Genomic DNA, 20,686 nt, shown 5'->3' on the forward strand with positions numbered 1-20,686 from the left:
CACTCCAGCCTGGGCAACAGTGTGAGACTCCATCTCAAAAAAATTTAAAAAGATAATTTAATTATTGTGTTTCTATTTTAGAAATAAGGAAAATGAAATTTGTAGCAGGTGAGCAACTCACCCAAATCTACAAATAAGCATAGCTACAAAGTGGTGAATCTGGCTTTGAATCCAGCTCTGGCTGCTCCAAATCCTGACCTTATCAGATTTTAAAGTTATCTGTAAATTATGAGTTATTATTTAAGAAATAAAAACTAAAGTAATCCTTGTGGAATATTACTTATAAATGATAGAGCTGTGTATTTTCAGTTTACTTTCAACTTTTCTGCTATCCTCTCCCACCTCTGCAAATGCACACACATATACCAAGGCAATTGGTCTCTTGGGTTTCGGTTCTAGCATCATTTAAACCCACACTCTACACACCAGCTGGGCACTTCACTTACAGCGCTACCGTGAGAACCGCCTTGTGAGAACCGAAAGGCATACCAGAGACTTGCTTGTTCTTACAGTTCTTTGCACCAATTTCATATACTTCACATTAATATAAAAATAGTCATGCTGAAAGACATTTAATATTACAAGTTTTAAAAGACACATTTTGGTCTTCATTGGGTAAAAAAAGAAAAACAAAATGCATTTTTAATTTCCCATACACTCCAATTTTATAAAATTCAATGTTGGTTATTTAGGATTAATCAAATGCATAATTTCCATTAAAATAATATGAAAAACAAAAGCGGCAGTAGGAGTTTCTCAGGTTTTCACTGACTAACTTTATAGAGGAAAGTCCTAGACATCGTACACCCTCTATAGGGCGCCCTTCGTTATGGTCTGCACTATGATACTGACATTATCAAATATTGCTTGTGGAGGCATATGATGGCAGACCACGTCGTATCCTCCAGTCTGATCAGGGCGCCTACCTCTGAGTGAGAGGCCACTTACAGCACAACCACAGTGCTACTCACATAGTGTGACTAGGTCCCTCACCTCAGCTCACCTGGCCCCCACACTCACTGTGTGCTCTTCCCTCTGAATCTTACACAGTACCCCAAATGCTATGCCCTTTCAGATCTTCACTCCTTTGCACATGCTGTTCCCCCTTATTAGAATGTCCTTTAAGCTCCTGCCCTTTTAAACTATAAAGTGAGCATCTACGCATCTTTCATGATCTGGCTTGTCCTCTGGAAACTCTTTCTCAGCATGGCAGAAGTGGTTGCTCTCTACCTCCACTCCAAGTCTAAGTCTACACACATCTTCATACTACTCAGCTTGTCGGTCTATTTGTTCCACTAAACTTTAAGCCCTTTGAGGTAGGAATCCTCTTCTGTGCATCTTTGGGCCTCTGTGCCTAGGCTTCATGGAGTTTAGCACCCAGTAGATGCTCTGTAGAAGTTCAGTGAATGAATACATGTAGACTCTTGAGACATGGCTCATCCATTTTTCCTAGTTTCCAAAGCAGAAAATTCAAAAAGGCAATTCAAAGGCATGTCTTTAATGCAACTGCCTGGTTAAATCTGTTCACTTTCCATAGAAAGACATCTTTTTGCTTCAGTAAGGCACATATCTGACAACATGAGTTCACCTTTCAAGTGGAGTGCCTCCATTCTGAATGACAAAATGGGATGGCCAAGAGGAGCAGAGAATTGCAAAGCAAACTGTGATCCAACGTGAGAGATGAGGGTCAATCTCAGATTTGATCACATACAATGCTCCATTTATTTCTTGTGATTTCCATTGTATTTTCAAGCACAGTGGTTTGGATAATCTCTTCTTAACCATTTATTCACTTGGGAGTTATTCCTTCTCCTACATATTTATGCAATTATAGTATCTTAAAACTCTAAAGGATCTCGCACCCAATCTTCCACCCAAAGTGGGTTAAAGTAGAAATAGAAAGATCTTTGGTACCATATGACAGGCAAAATTTTAAGATGACCCCTAATGTCTCACACCCCTGTATAATCTTCTTCTCTTGAGTTTGGGTAGAACTTGTTTTGCAGATATAATTAAAGTCACTAATCCATTGCATTTTAGTTACTCAAAAATGGATGTTATATTGGGTGGGCTGGATCTAATCCAGTGAATCCTTTAAAAGAGGATCTAGACCTTTCTGGAAGTCAGAGACTCAAAGGAGCAGACTTTCACAATGGACCCTTTATCCATCTTATTTCTCATACCAGGAATCCAGTCTCTCCATTGTTGGATATGCATAAGCATGCTGCCATGAATTCTATGGCCACAGGAAATTCTTCCAACAACCTGAGAGAGCTTGGAAGTGGCTCCTTCTTTAGACAAGCCTCCAGACAAGAATACAATCCAGATAGTACCTTGATTGCAGCTTCATGTGACCCTGGGCAGAGAACTCAGGAAAGCCATGCCGGGATATTTAACCTTTAGAAATTGTGAGATAATAAATTAGTGTTGTTTTAAGTTATGAAGCTGTGGTAACTTGTTATGCAGCAACAGAAGATTGATATAGCATCATATAGACTTGAGGTCCAATACTAGCATCACCTCTTCCTATATATGTGTGTCACTTTACACTTTGGACCTTCGTTTTTTAATCTATATAATGCAGATTATGCTATTTATCTGATAAGGCCATTGTGAGAAGTAATGAATGAATATATGTTAAGTGTGTTAATATACTTACTTAATATATGTTAAGTATATATATACTCTAGCTTTCACTCAAAGGCCAAAATATTCATAAAGACATATTTATGTAGTTCCACTGACTGCCAGGCATTGTTCTAGTTGCTGGGTTTTCAGAAATGAACAAGCCAGATAAGATCCCCACTCTTATGGAATTCACATGCTAACAGTGGGAAGACAGACAGTAAACAGCCAAATATATGAATGAGCGAGAACATATACTGAAAATAAAACAGGATGATATGGTAGGGAGTGCAGGGAGACACATCCAATTGCAAGGCTAGCAAACCATCCAAAGACGTGATATCTGACTTGAAATCTGAATGACAAGAAAAAATCAGTTTGTGTGATCAAGGATCAAGGTATTACAGAAAGAGGAAAGAGCCAGTGCAGAGCCTTCAAGTGTGAAAGTGTAGTGTTTCTGTGAAACAGTAAGAAGGCCAATGGGGCTGAAGCTGAGGAAGTAGGGGGAGCAGGAAGAGGGGAGGTTGGGAGATGAGGCAGAGAGGTAGGCAGGGGCAATATCATACAGAGCCTCATAGACCATGGTCAAGAATTTGCTTTTATCCAGTTTCTCAGGAGAGAGTTTTGACCCAGATGAATGGCATTATCTGATTTATATGTTACAAGATCATTCCATTGCTGTATGGTGCATGGATTGTAGGGAACAAAGGTTGAAACTCAGAGGACAGTCATATTGCAGTAGTTCAGACAAAAGAGAATTGTGACTTGGACTGGAGGGAGGAGGAAAGCACTGCATATGGTCATTCGACTAAATATTTTCTCAATGATTAAATACAAATTTCACACAAAGTAAAATGCCATATTTTTTCCACCCTTTATTTTTCTTATTTTCTCACACCAGGATCTGGTTCAACCAGAAGTGCTAGAGTAGGGAGTTTCTTTTACAAGGCAACAAAACACCAAAATCAAGAGAGGCACAGAGACTAGAGCATTGTGTGAAAGCCACGATATGTAGAAGGAAGAGGAACATCTAAAAGGAAGAATGACAAAACCAAAAGTGGCCAGAGAAATGTATGGAGGCAGGGTACAGAATAAGGGAGAGAAGAGCCATGATCAAGATCAAACGGGGAGCAGGCAAGTAGAAGGCCTAGGCAGCAACTGGAATATCAAGAATCCTCTAAGCTTTTCCACAATTTCAGGATATGGGGCGTGTAGGTGGGTTCGCTGAGTTTGAAGGGCCAGGGCCAAAACAAAAGAGCTGCATGTATATGTGCACATATGCATATGCAGATGAAGACTTGTACACTTATGTGTGGGTTAAAATGCGCGAGATAACATGTTTATTCATCACTCATTCACTTTAGACTTCATACATTAAAACAAAGCAGTGAAAAACCAAATGCAAATTGACAAAATGAACCTAAAAAGGAATCCATTTCCCTGGGAAAATCGTTCTAAGAGTTTCAGCAAACTGAAGAGTATCACAAAATACAGCTTTCTTTGTGTTTGAAGTGTTTGTTTGCCAAGGTGCTCCATTAATTAGAGATATTATTGTGATCCCATACCAAGCCTCTGTTTGTAATTCCATCTAATCTCACTAATCATGAGCCAAAAATGGAAATAAACCAATGAATTGTGACTTAAAACATCTCAGTAATACATCTGACATATCCAGCAGGTGAACAAAGAAAGGGCTTTGACAGCGTGGAGTGCTAAACAAATCTCCTTCAGAGGGCCAGGAGCCCAAATGACGCCTTTGCTCTTTCTAAAGAAAAATCAAGGCAATTTCCAAGAATACTACCTATTGTCCTTTACAGTAACAAGGGCCTCCAAACGCCCCATGCTTCTTGTGATTTTAGGTTACAATAAACTTTTCATCACTTAGAACACATTTATACTCCTTAACTGGCGGACATTTTATCTTAAGTGTATGGTCCATGGGGCTAAGAAAGCTTTGTTAAACTTTGTTATAAATACTACAGAATGCCAGGTGCATGCAGGAATAATTTCAGTTTCATTCTAAGGCTTTATCAGCCTGTATTTTCTGTTTGTAGTTCTTTATCATAAAGTAACTGTGTTCGTGTATGATATTTTCTTATTCTCCAATCCGCACCCCTCCCATCCAAGACCAATCCAATACTATATTAATATTTTTCATAGTTACAGATGAGTATAATCATAGGTTACAAAGGAAACCCCACTAAATAAGTGAACACAAAACCTACAGCCTTCTCTTGACATAAGAAACACTGACTAAATCACTGTCATACGTTTATTTTTCATTGCAAAAGTTTATTGACTATTGAAGAGGAATTAGCGGGTCCCATCCAAGTTCAGACACATGAATTAAATTATCTCAGGCCATTTATGTGAACTTCCATTTATATTTGATTTTAGCTCAGAAGTCAAGTGATTGCTGACTAGTAGTTTTTGATCTGATTGAAATATGTCATTAATTTTCAAAGAAATTAGATTGCTGACCACTCTGTTGAATTTAAAAGATCGGTACACAGTGGCAATTCTTAGGGTGAACCCAAGGAGTTATATGACGTATAAAATTGTTTACCTCTCTGTCTCCTCTTTTATTCTGTGAGCCCCATGAGGGCTGGAATTGTCCTTTACCTCAGTGGTCCTTGTGCCTAGATGAGTGGGTCCACACGTAGGTTCAAAAGTAATGTTAAGCTAAAGACTACAAGTTTATGGTCTGTCTTAAAGTCCTTATAATGTAAGAGGCAAATTGGCCACTAATGCAAATTGCAGTAATACAAGGCAGTTGAGAAAATGTGTCTTATGCATAGAACAAATTAAATGCATTAAAAACACATTTGATGAGAAGTCACTTTAGGGTGGGATCATATGCAGAAAAAATCATGCAGAAAATTGAAAGAATTGGGCCAAATTTCTAAAGATGAGTGAATATGGTTGGAAAAGGCATCCTAAACACTTGGAAATGACAGCAGCAAAAGCAGGAAGGTGGAAAAGTCCAATGCATATACTCAAAAGTGACAAATACTCTTGATACAATTGGATGTATTATCAGGCATGTAGAGGGAAAAGGCTAGAAAGATAGCTTGAGAGCAGATTATAGAGGTCTCATGTACAAAGTTAAGGAATTTGGACATTACTCAGTAAACAATTTGGTACTCAGGAGCCACTAAAGATTTGTGAGCAGAATATCAAAATTAATTAATTAAATAAACTATTTGTGAGACATATCAACAGAATTCAAAGTTATATCTCAAAATTAGAGGAAATAAATACAGAAAACCACAGATGAATCTACATAGGGAATTTTACAAGGTACATACATACAGTGACCAAAAATAAAGAGCACTGATGCAAATAGAAGAAAAACCTGGTTAGGTTCACTCGAATAATACCTGGGCATCAGAGTGAGTGACAAATCAGACAGCACTAAACAAGAATGAGCACCTGCTAAAAATGCTAATGGGAATAACCACAAAAGATCAGATAAATACTGTTTTGAGACATTTAATACTTCATCAGACACGTGAAGGCAGATTCAGTCTAACTTTCACGTCCATGGATAAGAAACAAGTTGGAATACACAATGAAACAAAGTGAATGTGATGCCAGGTGGACCCAGATTTGAATCCTGGCTCCACCATTTATTAGCTCTATGATCCAAAGCAATTTGCTTAGCTTTTCTGAGCCTTAATTTCCTTATTGGCAAAATAGTGATTACAGTAATACTCACCTACAGAGTTGGTATGTGTTCAATGACAAGATATGGGTGAATAGAGCTCTGAATTGTAAGGGCCAAGCTTACCTCTTCTCAGACCTTAGTGTGTGCCTGAGAATCCCCAGGGAGCTTGTTAAAATGCACATTCCCAGTCCCTTTACCCAAGAGATTTGATCTAGCACACTTGCAGTAGCATTCTAAAACTTGCATTAAAAAAAAATTGTGGCAAAAAACCCATAATGTAAAATTTGCCATCTTAATCTTTTAAATTTTTTATTGATACATTATAATTGTACATATTTATGGGGCACATGTGAATTTTGATACATACAGTGTGTAATGATCAAATAGGGTATTTATTATATCCATCACCTCAAACATTTATCTTTTCTCTATCTTTGAGAACATTTCATATCTTGTCTTCTAGCTATTTTGAAATACACAATAGATTGCTGTTACCCATAGTCACTATGGTGCTACAAACACTAGAACTTATTCCTTCTATTTAATTGTATGTCTGTACTCATTAACCTCTGTGCTATTGTTTCAATACTAAAGACTACAGGGAGGGGAGCATCACACACTTGGGTCTGTGGAGGGGAACTAGGGGAGTGACGGGGGGTGGGGAGTTGGGGAGGGATAACATGGGGAGAAATGCCAGATACAGGTGATGGGGAGGAAGGCAGCAAACCACATTGCCATGTATGTACCTATGCAACAATCTTGCATGTTCTTCACATGTACCCCAAAACCTAAAATGCAATAAAATATATATGTGTATATAAAAGAATAGTGTTTCATCATTGAAGATCCATGCTTTACCTAGTAGGAGGTTATCTATCTGCCAGTCTAGGTGTTGCCAGATCAAACTTACTTAGGTTAGCTCAAATAGTACAGATTTAATTTTGACTCTCTTGCTATTGGCCCACCTATATTCATCTCTTTGTTTTGTAGTGCTCGTACAGACCTCCCCATTTGCCTTTAGTGGCAATATCCCTGTGGTTACGCACTGGTCTTCAATTAGTAATTGTGTTCATTCTATGGGATTGAAGCCCATTCCATTAAAAAGAGCTCATGATACTGAGACAGTTTACCTCATCTAAGTTAAGATAATGTAAGGAGTCTGCCTGACATCAGGGATAAAAATATAAATATCAGTAACAACTACTTCATGAAGTCTTCTAGATTGACATAAAAGTTAAAGGAAGTTAATATGAAGAAATGTTTTAAATAAAGGCCATTCGTTTAGGGGCCCAGACACAGCCTCCCTCTCCCTCAATAAAAGACAGCTCTAAATTTTAAATCAGTAAGAAAAATGATATATTAAAAAAGACCTGGCTGTTACTCAAATGGATATTTTTCCAAACAGGTGATATTAAATTACATCATTTAGCTTTAAAATGTTCTGCCAGCATAAAATGAAATACATATTTCTTTTTGGAGAGAAAGAGGATGGTCCTCTGGGGTCAAAGTTCCTAGAAATAGGGTAAAGAAAAGTTCAGGCTGCTGGTAACCATGCTGTGAAGAGAGTTTTAAGCCTCAGTGTTGTCAAAAACTACTCCATAAATCAGTAACTTACCTAATGCTAAAAGGCAAGAATTTACTCTGAAATGGGAAGAGCTCTTTTTTTCATCTGAAGAAGTAATACTTCATCACTAGTCTTCATCAATTCCCACCCTGGAATTGATGAAGGTGGGAATTCTTCTTTAAAGAACCCACTATGGTGGATGAGAGTGAAGGTCTAGGATTTGTTTTTGTTGGTGACATCTTTATATTAGAATAAACACAGAATGTGACAATAACTGCTATTTCTCTTTAGTTAATATTTGTCACCCTGAGGTTTCAATGAGAAATGAAGAAGCATTATCATTTTGTAGCAGAAATTTAAAAATCAAGAAGCTAAGAAATGTGTTCAAATTTCACATTAATTCACTGCTTAGGGTGGGAAAGCACATGACTAATGATTTTGTTTTCAGCTAGTATGTTCCAACATAATCTCTTCTATAATTGAAAAAAAAAACAAAGACACACATCTACCAATAGCTTCTGGTAGTTTATGCACTTCTAGGCTCCAAAAGAAGTTGAGGTGTATGAATACAAAGATGAGAGGTACCTTGGCAAAGCATCTGCAGAAATACTTGGCAAGCAAAGATAGAGAATGCAACTAATTGTGATTTTAAACAGGAGATGGCTAGGTGGACCTAGTAATTCATAGATTGGAATGTACTTTTTCCTTTTGTCCATGCTATTATTCATATGTGAAATATCCCACACTTACTGGATTCACTTATCCAAGACTTACTCTTCTTTCAAATACAGTCTCTTCTACAAAGTCCTCTTTAATTGCTTGGCTTTCAGGACCACTTCTTTCTCTAAAATAGTGTATATTTGATTTGTCATCTATATCTCATTTGACATTTAGCATAGTGTCTTGTTAATATGTATCTTCTGTATCTGTCCTCTTTCCTAACTGGACAATAAGCGTTTTAAATGAAGAGGTCCTCTTTACTACATCCTTAAAAAGTGGTTGCCTTTCTCTGATTCAGCACCTCAGGTGAAATGGAACTCACGATTACCTCACGGAATAAAAGCACCTATAATTTTTAACCCCACTACCACCATACATACATACACTCTTCCTTACACCAAGCAAAATCTGTCTTCCAATATCTCCCACTTATCAGCTTCCCAGTTCAATTAACATATGGGGTTGCAACAGTGCATGAGCACAGCTTCTTTTCCATGGGACACATCTTCATATGCCTGAGCCCTAGTAATGACTTCTCATCTGATTTTCTTACTTCCTCAGCCAAATATCTGCAATTGTCTTAACTGTTCCTCACAGGCCATGCTTTCCACACCTCTCACCTTAATTCTTGTGGCTTTGCACTAAAGATCCTAAAATTTGCTTAATGTATCTCCATGTGTGCTGGCCTGAATTAAGTTTTACCTTCCAATTTATATGTTTATTTTTAAATTTATTCAATCATTATTTACATAATGGCAACTCTGTCTGGCATTGCAATATGCATAGAGGATATAGCAATAAACGAAAGAGATATGGTTCCTGTGCATAAGGAACTCATAAAATGTGGGGGATAAACATTTGACTCTGATCATCCAAATAATTATTAGGTAGCAATGTTGGTTTTCTATGAGATGTAACAATTACCAAAAATTCAATGGCTTAAAATGACACACACATATTACCTCACAGTTTCTGTGCATCAGGAGTCCGCGCTCAGCTTCCCTGGGCTTTTTGCTTAGGGTTTCTCACAAAGTTGCAATCAAGGGCTGAGATCTCATCTGAAATCCCGACTGGGGAAGGACTTACTTTCACTGTCCCTTAGTTTGTTAACAGAGCTCATTTCCTTGCAGCTGGCCATGGTATTTATCATAGCTTGGTTCTTCAAAGACAGCAACAGAAAAATAGACTCCAGCAATACAGTCTAGATTATGCAATCACATACATGTAATCACGTAGGGCCTGTCACCTTTGCCATATTCTATTGGTTAGAAGCAAGTCATACCATATTTAAGAAGAGAGGACTTGTGTAATAACCAGGGGAGGAGAAGTTACTAATTTTTTGAGTGTGAATTTTGTTTCATCTTAATCAGATCACAGGCTTACACAACTGGATCACAAAGTGGATAGCATGTTCTATACTTCTGTTGTTACTTCAAGGCACTGAGCATAGTACTACTCATGAGTGTTTGGTAAACGATCATTAATTTATTTGATATCAAATGGATTAAATGTTCCTCAATTTCTCATTAAGATTAAAGTTACTGATTAAGATTAAAGCAGACCCTCAAAACTATTGGCATTCATGGATTTAATGCCAGGTTTGAGTGACCCAATAAACATCCAGAAATATGTGTTAATATCACGAGCTACAGAAAAGCAGATCCCTTTGCCTGACTGAGCATCTGCCTCTGAGGGTAGCTTTGCTGTGATCTATTCTTTACCATGTGAAGTGATATTGCAAGTAAAGGTAAAATTTTCCTCTCTGACAAATGCAACCAAGGAGATAAATGGTCCAGAAAGGCCTGACATAATCACTGGAATTAAGAAAGGCAGCTCTGAGGAGGTGACATTTAAGCAAAAACCATGGATCTAGCAGGGCAAATGAGAGAATTGCCAAGTAGTAAGGAAAAGAAAAGCATCAAAAACAGAGAAACAAACAAACAAACAACAACAACAACAAAAAAACAGGTGTGAAACCCTGTGGTGGGAAGATTTCCTGCCCAGGGTGCAGGAAATGAAAAGAGAAGCGGTTTTAGAAGTAAATAGGGACCCTATGACCCAAATCCAGGTTTGGGACAACCAACCACCTTTTTATTTTCTCCACATTCAAGAACGTGGAAGAAATAAAGCAATGTTCAAGGTTCACTCAATTTTTCTCCTTGTGATGACACTCACAGAGAACACTGAAAGTTGTAAAAATTAACAGAGAACCAGCATGAAAAACTTCCAGAGTATTCAATTACCCACCAAGCAGCCTTGTCCATGGAAACCAATTCTAACCCTTTTGGGGGCATTGAGGCATGTCCTGAATCAGTAAATATATTAGAAGGTGCCAAAGGACTAATGGAGTGGAAAGTCCCCAGAGCATCTTTAGAAAACTGAATGCAGAATGCATTCCACAGGAGTCAACATAGGCAGGACAGCATCATTATGCAGCCCTTCCGGTGCTTGTGAGAACCCAAACCCTTGGATATTCTAATGTAGCATAATGACTCTTGTGAACTCAAGCTTACAGGCTGATCCTTGCTTGGTATTGCTACCAATTACCAATTGGTACAATTGGCATTACAATTGGTATACAAATAACTCTGTATGTATCTGAAAAGGTTGTCCTCTTTGGCTGAGTGCAGAAAAGTGAGGGAAGAAGGGGACAGCCTTCTAGTCAGCTAGAGCAGGCGAATCAACTCTGGTGATAGATGTTACAGCCCTGACATCTGATGCTCTGTGAATAGAATATTGGCTGGTGTTTTGTAAACTCAGGCAAATTAGAAGAGCAAAAGTCTAATGTGATTTTCAATGTAACACAGCAACGTCTTAGGAGTATCCGCTGAACAACTGTCCAGACATTGGAAGAGGCCATCAAATGTTATTATAAAATTTTCCACCCCTAGTGAGCAATCATCTATCATGGAAGAAGCCTTAAAATATAGGAGCTGGGTTCAAAGACCTTATAAATTTCCTCTAGTTCTAAGACCATACAAAAGTCAGGATATTTCAAAGAAGTTGTACATTTGGGAGAGATGATATTCTCACAAGATTTTGCTGGCATTACACCAGTATTTATTTTAAAAGACTGAAAAGTGGATGAAGCAATGACCAAATAAGATGAAATGTTTAAAACAAACTGATCCCTTCAATTGTTTTAAATGGACTTTTCTTACTTTGAATAATCTCAGAATCATCTCTGGAAATAAAGATGAGAGACTTTAGACCCCAAGGTAGAAAGGGACAGATATTGGCTAGTGGCCAAATTAAGAAACCAAGGGCAATGGTATTCACTTAATGAGAGGTCACTTAATCCAATCTCCTAACCAGAGTTACTGTGAGCAGAGAAAAGCCCAGGGAGATCATAAAGCATGTTAACATTGAAATAAATAATTGGAAAATTCCTAGGACCCTCTAGGGCCCAATTTCAAGGTTATGTCCAAGGAGAATCAACATTTTCCATCTGCATTCTGCACTTCCTCAAACAGAGATAAACAGAGAGTAAAAGGCAACTGAATCCCAAGTTAGGAGAGAAGATAGAAACAAGGCTTGTTACTGGCTGCAGATAAAAGTGTTAGACTATGTTATGGCAAAAGGGCACAGTGGGGTTCGTGATAGACTCACCAGGAAAATAAGAATCTCTCAGTTTATGATTCTACATTGTCATTCTGATTATACCCATTCAGCCCAATACAGGAAAGTACATTGGGATTAATTATAAGGTTGTTTTGTTAGTAATAACATAGCAAAATTTTTTTAAAAAGTCAATGACTCTGGCTATGGTCAGAAGCAAATGGCCATCATTTCCATTCATTTCTTGCATTAAAATGTAAATGAGATTGTTTGTCTGCAGTATTGAAAGAAAACCTGACCAGTTTCCCTTAGAGGATTTCCCAGAATGGAACAAGTTCTCATGAACCTAGCTGCTCAATCTACTCTGCTGACTTTAAGGCAAGGGGATAGGTCAGTTGGTAGTTATTCCATCCCTGGGGCAATGGTTCGCCACTGAAGAACCTTCTTTCCTCTTTTTGGTTTTCACTGTTTTTAACACAGTTTGTTTATTCAATTGCTTTTCCACAGCAGCAGCGATTTCCTGGGTGTCTATACAGAACAGGTAGAATGACCTGCCCACAGTCACACAGCTTGTATATGTCAAGGCTGTGAATTAAAAGCATCTATGACACCAGAGTCAATGGTTCCGCCATTAAATACAATTTACTGAAATGGGTAGAAGTGCATGAACACACGTGCACGTAGGCACACACACACGTGTGTACATGTAAATGCACACATACACATCTAACACTGGGTTCCCTCAGGTCATAAAGTTATCTGGTTAGCTAGAAAAAGCAGCAAAATACAGTAGAGAAGCATTGAAGAATAAAAATGGTACTACAGAGTAAGCTACATGTAAACCATGGCTGACAAAGCCAGTGGAGCATCTGTAACTTGTTGACAAGGCGTTGTTCTTTTTCTCTGAATTTCAAAGTACTCTAGGACAGTGGCTCCCCATGTGGCATCCATAGAGGTACTCCAAGGGACCAAAAATAGTCCAAAGTGTACACAACACAAAGGTAGAAAGCAACTGGACATAGGTCATCAATTACATTAAGAGTCATAATGGGCTGTGGAGCCCAGTGTCTTAGAAGACAGTGTTTTCCCCACAAACTAGACAATGCTGTCTTCTACAAAAATTAAAGGAGAGTCGGGACAACAAGAACATAAATGACAAAATTAACTTTGTAGGAAAAGTACATAGCCTCATCAATAAAGGAAACCATAGGAACAGTATTTTCTTGATTATGGGAAAGATGAGCATATGAGAAGGATGAGCAGAAGGGAGGTAGAGCCCTGGGGAAAGAAGCGCATGAGTGCCATATCTGACATGTTCTGACTCTCTAGAGTCAAGGGCTGGGAGGATGAAGGGAAGAGACCATCTGCTCCACCCTCAAAACATCTGTTATAAAATAAGACTGATGGCATGTGTCATGTCAGGAGGATCTTGTGAAAGAAACTGCTGAGCCGTACATGATCTGAGCTAATAGAGAAGTCCCCAAGGTTTGGAGACCTAGATTCTAATCCCAATTCAACTGCCAATTTACTGTGGAACACTAAGATACTGCTTAACCCTATTTTGTCTCAACTTTTCCATTGGCATTGGGGCGGTAAAATAAGCATGCTCCAGGATACTCCAAAATCACATTCTTGTATTCTTAATAGGTACAATATATTTACAAACTCCTAAGACAGTTCCTCTTTTTCCAGTTCAAAGGGGTCCTTCCATTTCAGCCCAAAGAAGGGGAACCTAAATTCTTTCACTCCCTGTCGACTTTCAGAGAACAATTCAACATATCAGTCTTCTACCAAAAGAGAAAATTTCCAGGACGTAAGAAAATTCATAAACATAATTAGATTACATGTTTATCCTTACACCGGGAGAAACATCCATTTTGTTATACTTATGATAATGTATTCGATATTTCCTAGTAAAATAAAGAAACAGAGGTCCATGCTATAGGTTATACAGTAGAACAGTCTTCTAGTTCTTTCAGCTATAAATATCCTTAGAAAGACTAAAAAATGGACCAATACCTTCTGCTGGATTCTTCAGGCTAATAAGTTGTGCCTTACTGAGATTGGGTGTATTTTTAAATGAGCTCATAATAAAATCAAATGAAGTGACTAGACATTTATTTAGTATTTTCAATTCCAGGCAGCCAACCCTAGAGGAGCTGACAGTCTTTTGAAAGAGAAACCGCTCATTATTATCACATCTAGAACAAAAAAAGAAATAAAAGGCACATTAATTTGTTTCAAACCTTACCTCTGATTGGTCATAAATATTTCACTTTATGGTATGAAACAGATAAATTTACCTAAAGCGAAGGATCATTTTTCTATTAGTGGCTACTTACTCATGGAGAAAAAGGTGGGGAACAGGAGTAGAATATATTGAGGAAGACCTAGGATTTTTGTCTGTTTGTTTTGTTTATAAATAGGAAACTAGATCAAGTTTAATGGTCATAGTGTTGAAAATATCACTCTTAAATTCTTCCCTTTGAGTTAACAGTTGTTCCCTGTAGACAACAAATTTTAACATACAAATACCCCTGAGAGGAAGAACGTATCAAACTAAGATCATTTTAGTGTAAATTACTCTATTGGAGGGTTGTGTCACTTAAGTAAAGCCTAGGGGAGCAAGATTTGAGTGTATTGGAATTATAAGTGAACCTGGCCATGGACGGAAAGGGAAAAAATGTATTTAGAAAGAGGGCTGTAAGAAATTTCCAGATGTTTCTTCACTTCTTTGCCATTTGCTGGATCTCAGCACTATGTAATCTGTATATAAATTTTTAAAGAGCCAATTTAAATTAAGTTTCTGAAACCTGATATGTACTTCTTTTTTTCCCCTCTTCAACTTTTATTTTAAGTTCTGGGGTACATGTGCATGACATGCAGATTTGTTACATAGGTAGGCATGTACCATGGTAATTTGCGGCACAGATCAACCCATCATCTAGTTATTAAGCCCAGTATCCCTTAGCTATTCTTCCTGATGCCCTGCCTGCCCCCACTGCCACCCCAACAGGCCACAGTGTGTGTTGTTTCCACCCCCCTAATCACCGTGTCCATGTGGTCTCATCATTCAGTTCCCACTTATAAGTGAGAACATGCTGTGTTTGGTTCTCTGTTCCTGCATTAGTTTGCTAAGGTTAACGGCTTCCAGCTCCATCCATGCCCCTGCAAAAAACATAATTTCTTTCTTTTTATGGCTGCATAGTATTCCATGGTATATATGTACCACATTTTCCTTACTCAGTCTATCACCGATGGGCATTTGGGTTGATTCCATGTCTTAGGTATTGTGAATAGTGCTATAGTGAACATACACAGGCATGTATCTTTATAATAGAATGATTTGTATTCCTTTGGGTATATAGCCAGTAATGGGATACCTGGGTTAAATTATATTTCTGCTTGAAATATAATTGAAAGACCACCACACTGTCTTCCACAATGATTGAACTAATTTACACTCCCACCAACAGTGTAAAAGCATTCTTTTTCTCCAAATCCTCACCAGCATCTGTTGTTTCTTGATTTTTGTTTAACTTTACCTTAAGTTCTAGGATCCATGTACAGAATGTGCACATTTGTTACATAGGTATACACATGCCATGGTGGTTTGCTGCATCCATCACCCCGTCATCTACATTGGGTATTTCTCCTAATGCTATCCCTCACCTAGCCCCACACCCCCGATGGGCCCCAGTGTGTGATGTTTCCCCCTCCCTGTATCCATGTGTTCTCATTGTTCAACTCCCACTTATGAGTGAGAACATGCAGTGTTTGGTTTGCTGTTCCTGTGTCAGTTTTCTGAGAATGATGGTTTCCAGTTTCATCCAGGTCCCTGCAAAGGACGTGAACTCATCTTTTTAGGGCTGCATGGTATTCCATGGTGTATATGTGCCACATTTTCTTTATCCAGTCTATGATTGATGAGCATTTGGGTTGGTTCCAAGTCTTTGCTATTGTGAATAGTGCTGCAATAAACATACTTGTGCATGTATCTTTGTAATAGATTGATTTATAATCCTTTGGGTATATACCCAGTAATGGGATTACTGGGTCAAATGGTATTTCTAGTTCTAGATCCTTGAGAAATCACCATATTGTTTTCCACAATGGTTGAACTAATTTACACTTCCGCCAATAGTGTAAAAGCGCTCCAATTTCTCCACATTCTCTCCAGAATCTGTTGTTTCCCAGCTTTTTTAATGATCACCATTTTAACTGGTGTAAGATGGTATCTCATTGTGGTTTTGATTTGCATTTCTCTAATGACCAGTGATGAGGAGCTTTTTTTTATATGTTTGTTGGCCGCATAAATGTCTTCTCAAAATAATAAGAGCTATCTATGACAAACCCACAGCCAATATCATACTGAATGAGCAAAAGCTGGAAGCTTTCCCTTTGAAAACCAGTACAAAACAAGGATCCTCTCTCTCCACTCCTATTCAACATAGTATTGGAAGTTCTGGCCAGGGCAATCAGGCAAGAGAAAGAAATAAAGGGTGTTCAAACAGGAAGAGAAGTCGTCAAATTGTCTATGTTTAGAGATGACATGATTGTATATTTAGAAAACCCCATCATCTCAGCCCAAAATCTCCTTAAGCTCATAAGCAACTTCAGCAAAGTCTCAGGATACAAAATCAATGTGCAAAAATCACAAGCATTCCTATACACCAATACTAGACAAGCAGAGAGCCAAATCGTGAGTGAACTTCCATTCACAATTGCTACAAAGAGAATAAAATATCTAGGAATACAACTAACAAGGGATGTGAAGGACCTCTTCAAGGAGAACTACAAACCACTGCTGAAGGAAATAAAAGAGGACACACACAAATGGAAAAACAGTCCATGCTCATGGATAGGAAGAATCAATATCATGAAAACGGCACACAAAGTAATTTATAGATTCAATGCTATCTCTATCAAGCTACCACTGACTTTCTTCACAGAATTGGAAAAAGCTACTTTAAATTTCATATGAATCCAAAAAAGAGCCCATGTAGCCAACACAATCCTAAGCAAAAAGAACAAAGCTGGAGGCATCATGCTACCTGACTTCAAAATATACTACAAGGATACAGTAACCAAAACAGCATGATACTGGTACCAAAACAGAGATATAGACCAATGGAACAGAACAGAGGTCTCAGAAAGAATGCCACAAAACAACCACCATCTGATCTTTGACAAATCTGACAAAAACAAGCAATAAGGAAAGGATTCCCTATTCAATAAATGGTGTTGGGAAAATTGTCTAGTCATATGCAGAAAACTGAAATGGACCCCTTCCTTACACCTTATACAAAGGTTAACTCAAAATGAATTAAAGACTTAAACGTAAGACCTAAAACCATAAAATCCCTAGAAGAAAACCTAGGCAATACCCATAGGCATGAGCAAAGACTTCATGACTAAAATACCAAAAGCAATGGCAACAAAAGCCAAAATTGACAAATTGGATCTAATTAAACTAAAGAGCTTCTGCACAGCAAAAGAAAATATCATCAGAGTGAACAGACAACCTACAGAATGGAAGAAAATGTTTGCAATCTATCCATCTGACAAAGGGCTAATATCCAGAATCTACAAGAAACTTAAACAAATTTACAAGAAAAAAAAAAAAAAAACCATCAAAAAGTGAGCAAAGGTTATGAACAGATACTTCTTGACTTTTTAATAATCACCCATTCTGACTGGTGTGAGATGGCATCTCATTGTGGGTTTGATTTGCATTTGTCTAATGATAAGTCATGTTGAGCTTTTTTTCATGTTTTTTGGCCACATATGTGTCTTGTTTTGAGAAGTGTCTATTCATGTCCTTTGCCCACTTTTTAATAGGGTTGTTTTTTTTCTTGTAAATTTGTTTAAGTCCCTTGTAGCCCCTGGATATCAGACCTTTGTCAGATGGATAGATTGCAAACATTGTCTCCCATTCTGTAGGTTGCTAGTTTCTTTTGCGTGCAGAAGCTCTTTAGTTTAATTAGATCCCATTTGTCAATTTCTGTTTGTGTTTAAATTGCTTTTGGCATTTTGTCACAAAATCTTTGCCTGTGCCTATGTTCTGAATGGTATTGCCCAGATTTTCTCCTAGGGTTTTTATAGTTTTGGGTTTTACATTTAAGCCTTTAATCCATCTTGAGTTAATTTTTGTGTAAGGTGTAAGGAATGGGTCTAGTTTCAATGTTCTGCATATAGCTATCCAGTCATCCCAGCAACGTTAATTATATAGGGAGTCCTTCCCCATTGCTTTTTTTGTCAGGCTTGTCAAAGATCAGATGGTTGTGTGTGATCTTATTTCTGAGTTCTCTATTCTGTTCCATTGGTCTATATGTCTGTTTTTGTAAAACCTGGTGTGTATTTCTAGCATACCCCAATATGGATGCTAAATGTTCATTGAAAATATTTTATCTCTATTTAGAGATCATTACATTTCTAGTTGACAAAGCAGATTCATATGTCCAAGTTGTTCCAAACATGTGAAAGTTTTCCAATAACTGAAGCAAGTACCAGTTTTAAAATATAAAGTAATCAAAATTCATTTTAATTTGAAATTCAGTTCCTCAGTTGCACTATCCATTTTAGGTGCTGAAGGTCACATGTGACTACTGTATTGGACAGTGCAGGTCTAGGATGTGGGTAACGGGGGCCTAAAACTTTAGTGTATGAGTCACAGGGGCATGGTGAGCATTCTTAAATTCATTTTGCTTTTTTCAGGAGCACAGACTATATTTGTATGCCTGGTCAGCTACCACATACATGTTGTCCACTAGTCACAAGGCAGTCCTGTCAGAGGATAATGTGGATCCCTACAACATCAACCCTACTGCTTGTAAATACAACTCTAACATAAGCTCCTTGAAATTAGGATGCAGTACAGATTAAACTCACAGTGCCATGCCCAGTGCCTGATGCAAAATAAGCACATTTGACCAATTCTTATCAAATGAATGACTTACTACTCTCCTGAGAGTTGACCAATTGACTCCTTTTCATGTGTGTATTATGTGAACATTGTCCACACTGGGCATCAGCCAACAGACTGAGAGCTCACGTCCATTATCTATGATAGAGACTCATAGCAAGCCTACTGTCTATCTACCCTGTGCCTCCTAAAATACATGACGACTAATTGCTGGCAATTCCAGAAGTTTAGTTAGTCTGTTAAAATATAAATACTCCTAATAGGTGTGAGATGTTATACAGATCTCTTAAAGTAAATAAGTCAGATCTTGAGCAAGGCAGACACTAAGGACCTGAAAAAACAAGAGACACCGCCAAAGGTGGATAAAGGAAGGATACACAATGGGAATGTAGAGGCATGAAAGTCAAATAGCACCTCCTTTACTATTTGGCCCTCAGCCAGCACTAATGGTATATGACACTTCATATTTGCCCTGTACAATATTGCATACTTCCAATGTGGAATATGGGAGAAAATTCAGAGTAAGAAAATTACACCCACTAGGGTGACTACAATAAAAATGAGAAATAATAATTGTTGATAAGGATGTGGAGAAATTGGAACTTACTTACATTGGTGGTAGGAATGTAAAATGGTGCAGCCACTGTGGAAAACACGGGGTAGTTCCCCCATAAGCCAAACATCTAATTATCATATGATATGCTGTATTAGTAAAGGAGCTACCTGGGCATCCCTTTGCCTGGTCAAGTTGACACACAAAAATAACCATCATATTCAGCCACTCCACTCCTTATGTATATTAATCAAAAGAATATAAAACAGGTGTTCAAACTAAAACTTGTAAACAAATGTTCATAGCATCAGTTTTCACAATAGCTAAAAGGTGGAAACAACCGAAGTGTCCGTCAAGTGCTAAACGGATAAACAAAATGTGGTCTACCTATGCAATGACATATCATTCATCCTGGTAAAGGAGTGAAGTGCTGAGTATGCTACAACGTGGGCGAACCTCAAAAACTTTATGCTGAGTCAAAGAAGTCAGTCACAAAAAGCCACATATTATATGATTTCATTTATATCAAATATCCACAACAGGATAATCTATAAGGATAGAAAGCAAATGAGTGGTTTCCAGGGACTGGGTGAGGGGTAAAATGGGGAGTGACTGTTTCATGGGCATGGGGTTTCCTTTTGGGGTAATCAGTATGTTCTGGAACTAGATAGTGGTGATCGTTGTACAGTATTATGAGTGTAATAAATACTACTAAATTGTAAACTTCTAAATGATTAAAATTGTCAATTTTATGTTATGTGTATTTTATCACAGTTTTTCAAATATTAAATAAAAAGGATTATAAAATACATTTATTTTTGTCCAAATAATATTGAATTTTAATAGATAGGAGGTTTAACCAATCTTCTTCCTTCTCTTCTTTCATCTTGGATTTTCTTCCCTTTAACTTTTTATTCTATATGGTATAAGGTTAATCTGTATCCCTACAATTCCTTTGTTTGCATTACAGCTCATAGGTGCTATAATCAGTAACCTTTTAATGTTTTCATTTTATTTAATGCAATTGAACCTATCACATTACTTTCAACAAATAACACTGCCTGCCTACAGTGC

This window comes from Aotus nancymaae, unplaced genomic scaffold (assembly GCF_030222135.1).
Source record: "Aotus nancymaae isolate 86718 unplaced genomic scaffold, 86718_ANA_hifiasm-v0.15.2.pri h1tg000004l, whole genome shotgun sequence".
Lineage (NCBI taxonomy): Eukaryota > Metazoa > Chordata > Mammalia > Primates > Aotidae > Aotus > Aotus nancymaae.